Source organism: Numida meleagris, chromosome 2 (genome assembly GCF_002078875.1).
Source record: "Numida meleagris isolate 19003 breed g44 Domestic line chromosome 2, NumMel1.0, whole genome shotgun sequence".
In the NCBI taxonomy this organism is placed as follows: Eukaryota; Metazoa; Chordata; class Aves; order Galliformes; family Numididae; genus Numida; species Numida meleagris.
Genome location: NC_034410.1, coordinates 80,726,905 through 80,739,727, shown reverse-complemented (window position 1 = coordinate 80,739,727; position 12,823 = coordinate 80,726,905). Strand labels below are relative to the sequence as shown.

The 12,823-nt window shown below is 37.9% G+C and overlaps 1 long non-coding RNA gene across 19 annotated transcripts in view; it reads left to right on the top strand.

Annotated features, from left to right (window-relative positions):
- Positions 1-12,823, top strand: part of LOC110394271 — a 177,906-nt gene that overhangs the window by 147,637 nt on the left and 17,446 nt on the right. For 13 of the 19 annotated variants that reach the window (XR_002435502.1, XR_002435506.1, XR_002435493.1 and 10 more), the window contains 2 exons: positions 9,806-9,867; positions 10,127-12,067. This is a non-coding gene — a long non-coding RNA (uncharacterized LOC110394271). Of the gene's footprint in view, positions 1-9,805; positions 9,868-10,126; positions 12,818-12,823 lie in introns of those variants that run through there. The other 6 variants (XR_002435495.1, XR_002435492.1, XR_002435489.1 and 3 more) reach the window with 4 other exon arrangements.

Sequence of the window (12,823 nt, the reverse complement as noted above, 5' to 3'; positions counted from 1 at the left end):
TTCTATGATTCTATGATTCTATGATTCTATGATTCTATGATTCTATGATTCTATGATTCTATGATTCTATGATTCTATGATTCTATGATTCTATGATGATCTTGTTGACAGTTAAGACAAATTGGTTTACCTCAAGATCTTTGGTGTTTCATTGTAAATTTTAAGTAATTTCTGAAGTTTGTCACAAAGGTTTGCCTCATTAGCACTCGTTTACCAGAATATGTTTGGAGAATGTGTTGCCAATCCTAAGATATTGCTGAAGACTTACTTGAACTTAAAGCAGATATATGCAAGGGGGAGTTTGGTACTTCTGTCTACATCTAATGAGATTTCCATTTGAAGGACTGTAATAGAGATCCTAGCAGTTTATAAAAAAAATAAGTTTATGACACAAATGGATGTTTAAATTAAGCAGAGCCATAGCATAGAAACTCATGGAAAAAAAACTTGTTCAACTTTGAAAATACAATAGATGTAACTTCTCAAACTGGGGAATGTGCAGTCAAGAATCAGAAATATATCTGGGAGAGACTTTGAAAAGACTCTTTCAGTGCTGTTCTGAGTTAAGACATTGAAAGCTGCTAGGTTCATTTTTAATTTCATATTTTCAACTTTTCCTTTTCTGTGGAAAATATTCAGTTGAACACGTATGACTAATATGTAAACTTTTGGAGAAGAATTTACATAGAATCCAGTTATTTGCAAAGATGAGAGTGATAGGATGTTACTTGTTAAACGTTTCCAGTGTAGCACATGAATAGTAATGCTGTCAGGTGCAGGTATGTATGGATTAATGTCTTTTTCACTGGAAAGCAGATCTAAAGTAGATTTTCTTCAGCCATTTATAGAATTTTTTCTTGGATTCACTTAAAGGGCAATTAATATTGTTGTAAATCAGCCCTGCTGAAATAGATTAAGAAAAGTGCATATCTCATGGAGTAAATTTGCCTGCTTACATAGGGAAAGGACATTGGAGGGAGCATCTTCTGACAACATCAACTATAAAGATTTCTCTTTGTATATCCATTGGTGGATGTATTTCAATCTGGTCAAAAGTCTGTCTAGCAAAAGAAACAATTAGAATGACCTACTGAGTATAGTGTATAACTATTGCTCTGAACGAAAAGTCATGGAAAAATATCATATGGCTTAGAAAAAGAAAAGTGAATTTCTGAGCAGTAGAAAGGTGCTTGCCAAAGTACTAGGTTGCTCTGAAAGTAGTGCCTCTTGTGGAAACAGATACAGAGAGTACAATAACACTATTTTAACACTATTTGATAGAGTAAAATCTCAGCCATAAAACAGTGTTTTTCAACATTGTCACCACCATTAGCCATGCATTTTTGCCAACCATAAACAAGAGCCTTCATGCTGCAATCTGTATGGCCATCCAGAACATGTCTTGTTTTTCACATTGCTGTTACCATTGTTGAAACACACTGTCCACCACCTCACTGTGCTCACTTCTACTGTTTGATCTCCATAAATGTTCCGCAAGAGTCAATGAATGTCAGTGGGTCCAATTTTTTCCACATGGAGGAGTTCAGCGACACATGACTGCTTCATATGCACTTCCATGTCAGATGCCATTCTGTCAGACTGCTCCTCTGCTGCCATCTGTTGCATGGCAGCAAAATGTAATGGGGTATTGGCAGGAAGGTTCAGCCTCTACTGCCATACCACCGACATCTACCTCTAACATTCTGGGCCAACATAATAAATACGAGACATTACATTCCATGCAGCCTTTGTACATTCAGATGCTTAAAAATGAATGATTAGTGCTATTCCAAGGCATGTGGTGTGTTTGACTCAGATACTGCTCTGAAGTGCACAGTTCTTCCGCAAGTTCTGTCCTATCTGTCAGCCTCATACAAATGCCTCAGACACTTTATGGTATCTCAGATGACACCAGACGTTAAACAATTGAATCTAACCTCAGTACATTTTTTTTTCTGTTGAATGCATTTATCAATCCAAACTTAATTTAATCTTGAATGAAAGAAGTTTCCAGTGTAAGATTTTTTTTTATAATCAATATTTTGCCTTGGAAATACTGCATCTATTAATAGCACAGATAATGCAGTAATATTTATAAAATCCTTGCACAGACTGATTAATACATTTAGCATATTTACAAAGAGCTGACACAAGGAAGGGAAGATAATAAATGTCTGATGAAACTGCTCTGGCACAACAATCAGTATGATTATTTCAACTTCATTAGATTATTGTTTTTCTTTGCATACTTAGTACCCCAATAGCCAAATAATTTAAGTGCAAATTTTTTTTCCAATTAATATGGGAAATATTTATAACGGCTTTAATAATATTCTCTGCTTGCCATTTATGAGAGGAAGAAAGAAAGAAAGGACATAAAAAAAAGGGATTTATTTTTTAAGGAAACTTATAGTGTGAAGAAACATGCAAACTTCAAAAGAAAAGACGAACTGAAAACAGGTGAAAAAAATAAGATCACATGCTGTGTGGATTGTGTAGAAAATTAATTTCTATACTGAATGCCTTTGTCATTAAGAGTGCAGCTCTAGACATAGACAAATCTCCTGGATGGAGATTTATAAATTCTGCTGTGGTAAAAAAAAACCTTCAGAAAATAGCATACGTATTTGACCTATACTGAATGTTCTTTTTTATTAGCTAAACAATCTTAAGGCCCCTAAGGTTTGCTTTGCAGCTGCAAGTACTTCTGTACTTTTATTTGTGTTCATGGTCTCATTAAAGTCAAGGCATAATTTAGCTTCAGAAATGCCACTGAAATGGGTAATGTTGTACTCTAAATTGTTATGATTGCAGTATAATATAAACTCCCAGAAAACAACAGGGATTATAGCTTTCATTTTCTAATCAAAGACATTTAACACATCTGGTGCTGATTATTATATCAGCAAATATAATTATGTTTTCTTAAAGTTAAGTGAAAAACAGCAGCAGAATTATAATATCACTGCCATAAAAACATACTTTTCCATTTTGTTAATGAAAGTCACCTTGTACTGGATAAGAAAAAGAATAAACTACCAATTGATACTCAAAGTTGTTTCTACTAAAAAGAGACTCATTATGTAAAATCATATGCAGGGAACTGCGTATTATAGTGGTTGTGCTTAATATGTTACTCCTGAACTGAAAGATTTTACTGTTTTGAGAAATATTTCCTCAGTTCTCTCAACTCACCAAGGCCCAAATGTGAAGGAGAACTTGTAATTAAAATAAATAATAAATAAATAAAACTAAAATGAGATATAAAAGAATTACAAGCACAAGAAACATAAGCCACTGAAAATCATTAATTTTGTACAAATTGCTTATCACCTCCATGAATATTACTTCTGCTCCAAAGAATTATCTCCAGTGAATATTAAGGGACAGGAGGTTTTCCAAAATTAATTTTGGGAATGCTATGAGAGAAGCATTTTTTTGTTAAGTTGAAAACAAATATTGAGATAGAACTGGAGAAACTTTATCATTAACTTTAACATTATCAGGGAATTACCGTTTTGAAAAAAAAATTCTCCTACTTTCCTCAGGTTTGTTTCAAAGAGAGTCCAGCCTCCTTTCATGGCTAAATAATGTAAATGTTAAGAATGTAAAAAGTTAATAATGTAAAAAGTTAAGAAAATATTCAATTGTTTAAAGACAAAGCCAGTCAAAATAATGTATATACCATATCTATGCCTAAATAACCCATGTATCAGTCACAGAAAATTCTTTGATTTCACTGTAGCTTTTTTAAAGACAAAGATTATTCAGAACTTCTCTGTAACCCTGCACTTTTGGCTGTGGACGTTGAGCATAGTGCTACAAATTAAACATATCTGAAACTGGAAAGTATAACACAATAATAAAATGTAATATAAATATATAGAGAGAATTATCAAAGAACCATGCTGTGCATTCTGTAAAGTGGATGCTAGTCTAATTAAATTTGACAACTGTTTAGATTTGACTCCAGCAGTTTGAAAATATTGTCAAGTGTCCAGGCTAGAGAGTAATACAGGGCAGCAATTGGCAGGTGAGAACCAATGACAGCATCTGCATCATGGCTCCCATGCAAGCAGGATGCTACGCTCTAACAACATACTTAGAACTGGTCTGTTTGGCTGGCACTCTTATCCTGTTCCAGTCTAATGACAAGGCATATGCACTGTTCTGCAAGGTCTTGCTCATTTTTCAGGTACAACTTTTCCACAACAACATTGCATCCATTTTGATGCAAGACTAATTGGTTTCAGTTCACACAGAACTAGTAAATCTAATTTTGCTAGATCTGGGGAGAGTTTGCTGCCCTCTGGATGTCTCTGCAGCACCAGTGATCATTCAGTTTTGGAAATCTGTCACTAGAGACCAAAAATACCTTGATCGACATACAGTTTTCTGTGCCTTTGAAATGGTGTTAAAGGAACAGGAAAATTAATTCTTTCAGTAGGAAATGAAGCATTCTTATCAATAGTTGATCACTTAATTATAGGAAGGGGAAATTATTTTACTAAAAGAACTAGGACTCTGTAGTCATGAAAATTTGTGGTTTTGATAACCATTTCACTTGTCTGAAAGGAGGGCATTAAACCATGTATCCTGAGTTACTGTACTCATTGTGTGAAGTAAATGCATCCTCATGGGATGTAATAATGAAAAAGTATGGAACAATAGAAACAGAAGAAAATGTCTTCAACTTTATAAGCACAAGAGATCCCAATCTGAATGTTCAAGATAAGGGTTTATGAAGCCTAAAAAGCTAAATGACTGAGGAAATAATGTGGCACGGCCGCATGAATACCTCAAATATCTTACATGAAATGTCCTTAATTACCGGTGTTGAAGAGAGACAGATATTACCCAGAGATTTATATTCTTTCATTTGTATATGACAAAATCTTCAAATCTGGACTGTTGATTTCTATTTTTATTTTTATTTTACTTGCATAATAGTTTTGTGGGCATAGAACTAACATTTTCTGTAACAAGAGCTGTTTGAGATGTGAAGAATACAACAGAGCTTATGGAAAGTTCTGTTTTCTTCTCTCCAACCTATGAATATATATATGAATTTACACATATTTTCATATGTGTATTGTTGGGAAACACTGCATTCAAACACCAGGGTTACCCGCTAGTCCGCGTGGGGAAGCATGCCAAACTCAATATGAGTGAAAGTAGCTTCAACTTTATTGTAGCAACATGCCCCTTATACAGCATACTTGTTTACTGGATACAAGCTCCATGCAACCAAGCGTATAAGAGAACAATACCATTGCCCAGGCTAATTTCATGTACAGGACATGTTGTTAACTACAGAACACTAGAAACATTGCATTCCACACAATACAACCTGCTTCTTTCATCTAAGATTACATCGTAAATCATCAGTAAATCATTAGCTACGTGCTCCCGAGCAAACTGTGCTCCAACAATTCCCCCCTTTTTCTTTCAAGAATACATTTCAGTGTTTGATAAGCATGCTCAATGATATCAGCTGTGTGGTTGCCTACAGTTAAAGGGCCAGGCAACATAGTGGGAGACTGAATGTGCATAGTAAAATAAGGAATACGGTGAGAGACATAATGCAAAACTCGCTTGAACTGCGCAAACAAAGCAGGGTTGTTAACTTCCTTAAGAAAAGATTCTTCAAGCTGCTGAATGACACCTGTAACATACAAAGAGTTAGTTAACTGATGGTTTTTTTGGGGGGAAGGGTGGATATTTGTCCAGTATGCTCAGCCATAGCAGTTGGAAAAACAAATGAATGCACAGGAATCCAGTCCAAATCTTTTTAGTAGCGGTAATGTAGATGAAATCAAGGTCAAGAGGGCATAAAATTTGTAGACGATGTCGACCTCCCCGCACGGTTCTAAAGCACTGTAGTATCGCTGTAGAAGAAACAACATTTTTCCTTCCCATCCCCTTCAGATTGTCATCAGGAGGGAAAAAATCCAGTTCGTTCTGTGGATCTACTGGACTAGGATCAAAAAGATTCTCTAGTTGCAGTCCATCCTTGTCTTTAACAAAATTACATGCGGGCAGCAGAAGCAGAATGGCAAACGGCATGGGGGGGGGTTATGGAGGGTGGTCGCGAGGCAGGGAAAATCCGGAGTGGACTGCAGCCGCGGGTGCTGCGGGCGCCTCGCAGCAGCGGCGGCAGCGGCATCTTCTCCCCGATTGGGGGAGGGGTTGAAGTCCCGGATTGGGTCCAGCAGAAGCTGCTTTCCTCATCGAGGGGCAGCAGCAGGGGTGGAGGCGGTGGGGAACAGTCGGAAGGATTCGTCCTTCCCTGTCGAACTTGTTTGAGCGCTGCCGAGATTTAGCACCAAACAGGCAAAAGCTTCGCAGCTGTTTAATCTGCAGTAATTTCAGCATTTCAGACTCTTTTGCCAACTTTGTCCCAAACTGCCCCATCAAAAGAAAACCCAGATTTCGAAAAACTTAGGGGCGTTTTTGCTTATCCCTTTAAGCCACGTCTTTCATGCAGCCCTGAGCCTTAGCCCAGCTTAGCAACTGCTCCAAGTCCTTTGATTGGACTGCTTCACCTCTCTTAGAGAGAATAGCGAGAAGGAGCCCGCTGCTAAACTCTGCTCCATTCTCTCCCAGCCGCCTAGGGGAGCGTCCCCTTCACCCTGGTTGGGCCCTTGTCGTTGCGCCTCCTCTCTGTCTCTCAACAGTTTTGAGGTCGCTCTGTGGTCACCCCCTGAGCCCTCTCGGGTCTGTTCAGGTGCCACTTGTCGCAACGTGCACGCCAAAGTTGCCTGCTGTACCAATATGGTTATTGCGGAGTGCTTCATCTCTCTTAGAGAGAATAGAAAGCCCATTCGCTTTTATAAAAAGCAAGTAAGTAACCAGCGCACTACCTGTTTATCCATGGTGCACTGCAACTCCGCATCCCACCGCCTGCCGAGCTATGTCAGCCCAATTAGGGCGACCAACTGATACGGCAGAGGTTGCACCCCCCGGGCAAACACAAAAACACACCCGACGAGCGACCATAATCTAACAAGTTAGGGATTAACTTCAACGTCCCTGCATCTACCCCCTGCTTTTCTAAAAAGCGTAATAAAAGTTGTTGGGCTACCTCCCACTCCATCCTCGCAACACAATCCACGTCTAAATCAAATTACTGACAAGGATAAAGGAATCCACACTGGCCAAGTGGTTCAGCCCCCGGATCAGCAAAAACCTGCCAAGCAGGCGGCACAAAAAACCACTCGCTGTCCGACACCACGCACCCCAGCTGGGTCCCTGTTCGGGCGCCAAATGTTGGGAAACACTCAATTCCCAAGCGCAGGGTTAACCGCGGCCTGCGTGGGGAAGCATGCCAAACTCAATATGAGTGAAAGTAGCTTCAACTTTATTGTAGCAACATGCCCCTTCTATAGCGTACTTGTTTACTGGATACAAGCTCCATGCAACCAAGCGTATAAGAGAACAATACCGTTGCCCAGGCTAATTTCATGTACAGGACATGTTGTTAACTACAGAACACTAGAAACATTGCATTCCACACAATACCACCTACTTCTTTCATCTAAGATTACATCGTAAATCATCAGTAAATCATTAGCTGCGTACTCCTGAGCACACTGCACTCCAACAGTGTATATACATATACACATACACATACTTTCATATGCATGTATAGGTATGAATATAGATATGTAGATATAGATATACACACATATGCTTTCTTTTTACTGCAACAAAAATATCATATAAAAGTTGACAAGTTGTTATTGTACAAAAGAGCTTTTAAGTTGATTTATACCTAAAGTTTAGATAAATAACAGAACATCTTTTGAGTAGGCATAATATATATTTATGTATATATTTAGACAAAGAGTAAATACTGGAACAGCTTGCAGTAGCTGTAATACTTCAATACTTCAACTTCTAAACTTCCTTCATAGGTAGCCTTTTCCTGTGGTCTGGGCCTAATTTGTTGTAAATATAACCTCCAATAACATATATTATTGCCTGTAGAATCTGAAGGTTCAAAACTGGCCTTCCTGATGGAATGCCTACATTGTTTCTGACTTCCGATTTTTCTGCAAGTGATCATGTATTTGGTGCTTCTTCAGAGACATCAGTTATATAGTTATGGGACCTAATTCTTCTACAAAACAACTTTCTTCAACTCTTCCACAAAATTTAAAATTTCTGGACCCTTTTGACTGAAAACAAACCAACAAACAAACAAACAAACAAAGTTTGAATGCATTGTCTAAATGTGTGATAGCACATAAAGCCAATCAACTAAGAAACCCAGATGAATACGTTTCCTTTTCCGCAGACTTGTCAGTAGCAAAGTGTATGCATAGTCACACACATTGGTTATCAGAAGATCACCAATGAGCATGCCGTAACATTGTCTCTGCATGCCAGAGAGATTTAATTATATGATGAAATCATCTTGCAGTGTCTTCTCTGGATATTCATTCAATTTCTTATCAGAACCTCAAGAGTAAATTCTGTTTACTAAAAATGAATAAATGTTGCTATGGAAAATCTATCTGCATGTATTTGATTGTATAAATCTTTGTTCTCCTGCAAGCATTATCTATTTAAAAAATATTTATTGGCAGAGTTTGTATCAAAGGTCAACAAAGTCAATAAGAAGCAGCTCTTAATTTTAATAGTATAAATTATGCTACATATTCATTAGTTATTCACTAACCAGAGAACATTTTCAGCTGTTAAACAGCAAAGAATTATAGAAGTTTGTGATACTGCTGCTGATGTAATTTGTTGTTGCCTTGACTCTCATACTGACGTTTATACAATGAAGTCTTCTAATTCCTTCATGCACTAAAGACTGCTGTTCAGGTCTCTTATGACATCTCGGTATGTCACTGATGTACAGAAAATGAGTTCCTCAAGCTCTTCACCTGCATACAGTTACACACAATATTTCTTCAGCTTTCTTAGTGAGAGCATACCCCTCCACATCCATTTTTTGGGACCTGTATCCTCTATCATTCCTTGGATTTATAATAAGATATACAAATATATTTCATATTGATGCATCAGTAAGAAGTACTGACATATAGCTATTAAGTTTTTTGTCCTATTTGTATTAAGACTTGAAAGAAAAGAGGGTGATGTCCTTATTTTCCTTTCTCCACATCCTTCTCATTAACATAAAAACACATCACCAAAGGACCTGGAATAAAAAAGAGTATAGTAAAGCTTTTAGTTTTTGATGTTTTAAAGTGAGTAGATTAAGTGAGTTTTCCCTTGCCACCTCATTATCATTACAACTGCTTTCTGACTCTGTCTGTCAGCTACTTATGCTGTGCGCAAGTTGTCCTACTCTGGAGCCAGCCCTTATCTTCTAACATAGAATTAGGTTTAATTTTATCAGATGTTTGGGATTTCAAATCTCTCTTTGATCTCTAAAACAACTTTTTCTGAAGTAGTGATAAAACTAATGAATTGCAAATCACCTTTGATAGTTCTGAGATTTTAGTGCAGGTATTAGGAAGGATAACACAATATTCCACACAAAGCAGAATCTTTTTGAAAATCATTGTAAAGTTTCTTATTAAGAGTAATGTTCCCAGAGTAGTCCTAATTGCCTGGGAAACTAGTGCTTACATTCAAGTGCTTTTGGAAGAAGTATGAAGAGTGTTACTTCTAACATAACTATGTTTCTGTTATGAGTGTATATGTCACTGAGGTCACTGAAAACCCTACTGGCCATGTCCCATGGCTTTCTCATCCTGCCCAGGCCCAGGACCTCACATTATCCTTGAGCTGTCTGCTCTGTTAATTTCCATGCCTTCTCATTTGTTCCTAGAGCATCAACCACTCCATCAAGCAGGAGGCTTGAAGAGCAGATTGGTCAACTCCATCATCACAGTAAGTACTTTACAAGTGCACTTAAATTCAGAGAGCAACTACCATTGAATTCAATGATACTCCAGAAAGCCACAGGAAAAGGATGCCCACCTCTGAGAAAACAGTATTATTGGCAAATATCTAATGAGTTCATATGTGTTTGCTTACACCACAGGAGATCATATTGCTCATCAGCAAACCCTTAGCCATTGAATGTTTGACTCTGTTCAGCTCAGAGATGCAAGTAATTTCTCACTGAAAGCTTTAATTTTTCTTGCAGAAGCATAATCAAAAGAGATATAGAGCTCTACAGCTGAAGGAACTGCAGGAAAGACATGAAATTCAGACTCACAGAGAAGCACTGACTCCCCAGGGAGGTGACTCCTGTAGTAGTAACAAGTCTCAGCCTACAGTCGTCATCTGTTTCTCCTGATTGCAGGAAAAGGTGGTCATGATCATAGTAGTGAATTATATTTATATTGCTTCCTGGCTTTCCCATGCATGCTGTGTTTCTAAAAGATGGAGAGCCTGGAAGGGCTGTTTTAGACAGAGGAACACATTTCTTCTCCCATGGCAGCAAACAAACATCCAGAGAGAATGGAACATTCGAAGGATGGTGCAGAGTTATAAAGGAGATGCACTCTTTTTACTAATGGACTGGAGAAACTTTGTGGTTCTTGGTGCCATTCAGAAAGCTATTAAGTAGACTGAAATTATTCCTGGAAGCAAAGATATTCAGTCATTATTCTGTCATTGACAGAGTGAACTCAATGAGCTGATTATAAAGCATATATATTTATATCCATTCTATGTGACATAATCATTTTGGACTTTCATTGCTTAAAATGTGAAATGTTCCATTTATATTTCAGTCAGTTCTGTCTGTCTCTCTCTCTTTTTTTGTTTTTCCTAAGTTTAAGGGCCTCTCATTCTTTTAGAATGTGTGGGTTTTTTTTTGTTTGTTTGTTTTTGTTTTTGAATGAAAAGTCCCAGAAATGTCCACCTCAAAGCTTTGACTTACTAAAGATCCTGCCAAAGCTAGCAAGTCAAAAAAGAAACCATGACCTCCATGAAAGATTACTGGGAATTCACCTGGATGTTTTTTTCCTTTCAGCTTTGAAATGGCAGTGGTACAGGAGAAGCTTCTGCCCCTGGGTCAGAACCAAATGGTAGTTTCTAAACACTTCTTGACACATCCTTCACAAAGAAATCTCCGTAGCACAAAGAACCTTCAAAAAAGGCATCCCATTTTTCACCATTTCTTTTTTCCTGCCTTTCCTATTTTGGAACAATGTCCCTTGTTTACTTCTAATGTTGCTCACTAGTCTTACGCTTCAGAAGTGTATTCACAAATGGCCCTTTTTTTAGATAAATGAACGGCTACCCAGTGAGCATCTTATGTTTCTGGTGAGCCTAGTTGAGCAGCGAACTATTTCTTCTTATGTATCTGCATCTTATACTTTGGGAAGAACTAGATCTTAGGGCTGTTTGAAATTAGTTATGCATATTGACAGTCTCTTTCAGAACATGAAGTTCAAGTGAGGTTCCTCACTTTCATTAATATTTACTTCCTCCTGACACCTTTTGCTTTGTCTCGATTTTTGAGTTTTGAGAGTGGTAGATTTTAAGAAAGATGTGTATGTTGAAGAATGCATAAGGATAACACACATTCCAAGAGAAATTTCAGAAGGGTCCTAGACCAAGATATTCTGCCAGTAGAGTTTGAGATCTTTACAAGCCTGCTGTTTTTGAGGCAGTGAACCTAGCTGAAGGTCTCATTTTCAGAAATCTGTAAGCTCTTGTCAGAAATCAGGAGTGAATGCAAAGAAATATGATTTCTGTCTCTTGTGAAGTCTTCTGCCGAATCCAAGTAATTTTTAATAATGGTTGCAAAAAAAAAAAAAAGAAAAAAAAAAAGAAAAAAGAGGAATTTGGGAGATTATCCATTGGATGATTTGTTTTGGCTAAGGCGTGAACTAAAGCTGAGCTAATACATGATTTCAGTGCCAGGAATGGACTCTGGAAACTTGGCAAGACTGTGGACAAATCCTGATATAGTGTTACAGATGGCAATAAAATTAATGGCATAGACCTTACATCAACTGATATTTATATACATTGTTCTGTTAGCTATTCACACCCTTCTTGAAATTCTATCTTCTCAAATGAACCAGCTCTCAGCTTCCTGCACTTTCTGCAAAATAAAGACCATTTCTTTTCAGTTGCAGACTACTGTAATGTAGTGATGTAATGTGATCATGGCTACTCCCTGATCTCTGAGATGATTTTCTCCTGCATTTCCACAATTGTTGCCTCTATGTTAATGTTCTTGTCCCCTTTCCTGATCAGATAACCTCATTTCAACACATTGTACGCTGCTGGAAAAGAAACCCTCGATGCATGTACAGACTAGAGGATGAGAAGCTGAAGACCAGTCCCACAGAAAATGGTTTGGGGGTTGATCACAAGCTAAATATGAATCAGCAGTGTGCCCTGACAGACAAAAGTACCAACCACACCCTGCAACGTATCACGCTCAGCTTTGCTAGATGGTCAAGTGAAGGTATCTTCACTGAGTACATAGTTGGTCACTTTGGACAATGCTCTCAGAAATAGGGCTTGAATTTTGAGTGATTCTGTGTGGAGCCAGGAGTTCAATTTGATGACTGAGTCTCTTCTACCTCTAGTTACTCTATGATGCTATGTTTCTCTCTCAAGGATAAAGACATGAAACAAGGGACTAGAAGCTTTTATACAGACAAGTGAGTGTCACTTTGGGAGCCTTGGTTTGAGTCATGCTAGTTGATCGTAGGTTTGGCTGCCTGGTTTACCTGGGCAAGACTTGTGACGTAAGCCTGATACAGTATTGAAATACTGTTTGGTTAAAGTTTCAGAAGGTGAAGGTCAATACATCTATGGAAGAAATATCTTAAGGAAGAGGAGAGGAGAGGAGAGGAGAGGAGAGGAGAGGAGAGGA